Here is a 3,323-nt window from a genome sequence, read left to right as displayed (position 1 = left end):
ATTATATATCAAAAAGCACAATAGAACAATGATGGTCCCACAAGCAAACATACTAATTAAAACAATGCAAAGACAATCTCAAATATTTTGGTGTCTATATTGCACTCTACAATAAAAGTTCAAACATAACAAGATCAATGTTGTTAACCAGGTAAGTTTAAAACGCTCATGGAACAACCATCAAAAAAGCATCTATATAATTGATGTATCTGCATACAGATGTCTGTCCCGTCTGAATGCAAGAAGATCCAATAGTCCCCACAAACTGTTAATGGTATAATACAAATTGAAACCTGTGATCAAAGCCGTCTGCAGAGATATGTGTTGGATTACCTATTGGTTTTTGAAGGTGGCAGTTCTGCCACATACAACCAACTAAATACAGTATGTGGATCACTTTCTCAATGAAATAGTGTCCAACAAGTCCAACTTTTTGCCAATGCTGATCTGGTAATGCAGAGTCAAGCAATACTAACAGTTGCATCCACACATTTCTCGTCATACGTAAAGATCACTGGCTGGAACCTAGATTTATTTTTCACACAGTAGTTCAAGTCAAACAGCTTGCCAACATTATTCAGAACTACAGCCCAAAACACACAAGTGTATTTACATCAGTCTTATAGGATAGCGTGTTGGTTATACACATGTTAAAGTATCAAACTGTTACACATTTCTTTACATCTGTATATCAGAATGATTCATTTGCTGAACAGTAATTGCAGTGACCTCTATATAAGGAAAGTGTATTCCTTAGTCTCTGTTCACACCTAGGCGTCAGCGGTTTCCCACATATAGCGCACGTTTTGTTTAAGCATAACATCTAGCGTGTTTAGGGCCCTGTCACACCATGTCCGGACCAGATCTGCACGCGTTTCTGCAAATGCGGTGCGGTGCGTTTGTGATGCAGTTGTGACGCGTTCCAGTGCGTTTCCTTTTGTTTTTTGGGGGGTAATGTCATTATGCAAATTAATCTCTTCCTGCTCCATGTTATAGCTTCGGTTACGTTCCAGTGCGGTAAAAATGTGACATGCAGCATTTTTTTTTCCAGCACTGGAACGGACTGGACTGGTGTGAACAGAGCCCTAAAAATCACATACAAATGAAAGGGGATGCATTTTTGGTGCGGAAGATCCGGACATAGTGTGAATGGGCCCTTAGCACGGTTTTGCAAGTTTTGGTAATTTTTTTACATGCGTTAGATGTGTATATGCAAAGACGTGCATTTTATTGTACAGATTAAAATGCATTGCGGTGAATGAGCAAACGTGCACAAAACGCATAAAAACACGCACAGAAAACCGGCTCTCAAAACCTTTGTGTTACGTGTTTTCATGCTCTTTCATTGAAGTCTCTGCAGCCAAACACACTGTAACACTTGAAAAAAAGCTCATGTACCTTTTCCAGAGTTTTGTCGCATTTGCTTTTTAATACAATGTAAAAGCATGTCGTAATACAATGTTAAATTAGCAAGTCGTAAACAAAGTTCCACAGCGCATCCCATACTGGACCGCATTTTATGCTTTTTTTTTTATTCAATAAGTTTTTATTGGTGTAGAGAAGTATAACAGAAAATGTCCATTACAAATGGTGCACTGTGTACTGACACATCAGTAGTTATAGCAGCAAATAGAGGGCCCGTTAGATAGCATTAATAATCAACGAGTACAGTCTTCATGTTGCATAGGCGTATGCCCCAGGCATTTTATGCTTTTATAGTTCAATTGGATGAAAACATTCACAAAACAATGACAACAAAATAAAAGAAATACAAACATCAAAGACATACCGGTATACCTAACAAGCAGGTTTACGGGACATTTGGAGCTGTTTGCAATTTGGCTGGATGTCTCTATGTGGATACTCCACGGATGTTTTTTTGGCAGTTGCTTTGAACTGACTTCCCTAACAGCAGTTAATATTGTTATGAACAATTACATCTGAACTTTTATAGCTGCAAAATTGACACAGACATATTTGTGCTTGTCTTAGCAATTTTTTATTTATTATGTTTTGCAAGTGGGTAGTGTTCTGTTGTGTTTTTGTATACATAATAATTTAGTATGTGAAAAAAAAGTATTTTTATTTTTACTACAAGTTTTATACACAGTCTTAATCAACAGATTCACTACCCCTATTAATCTGATGAACCCATTCCAACAACAGGAGAGCGAGGTGTCACTCCCCCGGTCATATGACAGTACTCGGGCCTAGCAATTGGGTGCCATGTCCGAGCACCATCAGAGAGGAGCTAGTCACATGCTCCCCTATATATAGAAACACTCTGTGCAAAACATAAATTGAACCTAAAAAATAAAGTGGTACTACTAAAGTGATATTTAATAAATCTTCAACTAGTGCACAGCACTAAAACTAGTGATCAATAGAATATCAAGTGCATAATAATAATATTCATATATATACACACCTCTCTTGTAACAACAAGTAACCGGTAACTGTACCCAGCAGTTAACCTACATATAATATATAGTGTCTTCAGTGTACAATAAATATGCCACAAAAGGCCGAACAGCAAAGTGCACAAACTGTTTAGTCTAAAATGTTAACTGAAACTTTCAATTTGTGCAAAGTGGTAACCAATATCAACCACTAACATGTAAACCGCAGATAAAGCCAAGATAAGAATTCCACAGGTGCTCTCTTAAACCCCCCTCTGCTCCCTTTCAGGGTAGTATACACTTGTAGATTTTACAACAAACTTTGTACAAACAATTTTGTCAGAACATTTGACAATGGCATCAGAGACTTGTAGAAGGTAGTTAAAAATGTATTTTGATTTCAGCATTCAATTTTGGAATGAATGGATTTTTTGAATACAAACTACATTCAGGGCCGGTTCCCACCATAAAGTCCACGTTCCAGTGCGTTCGGCCACTGGAACCAGGGCCGGCCTTAGGCCTTTAGGGGTCCTGTGCGAGAAAACTTTACAGTGCCCCTCAGTGACCACACCCTTTAGTGGCCACACCCCCGTAACCACACCCATTTTTCCCAATATCCGCACCATTTAACCCCTTCGTGACTGACGACGTACAGTGTACGTCGCCAGCATCGGGGCTGTTTAAACAGACTCCCGGCGATTTTTGCCGCCGGGAGTCTGTTTAAACTTGTAGAGCCGACTGTCGGCTTTACAACAGAAGCGATCCTGGCGACTTACCTGTCGCCAGTAGAAAGGCATCATGGCACACTCACAAACTAGCATGTAAAACAACTTGTCTCACCACTAAGGACAATGACAGAGGTTTGGATACAAGTCTTCTGCAAAGGATGTGTAAGCCGCACTACCGCGCCAAGGCACCTCTTAT

The sequence above is a fragment of the Nanorana parkeri genome, unplaced genomic scaffold (assembly GCF_000935625.1).
Source record: "Nanorana parkeri isolate BGI_ZX_2015 unplaced genomic scaffold, ASM93562v1 scaffold1527, whole genome shotgun sequence".
NCBI lineage: Eukaryota > Metazoa > Chordata > Amphibia > Anura > Dicroglossidae > Nanorana > Nanorana parkeri.
The sequence above is the reverse complement of the archived record's forward strand: the minus strand, read 5'-3'. Positions refer to the sequence as shown.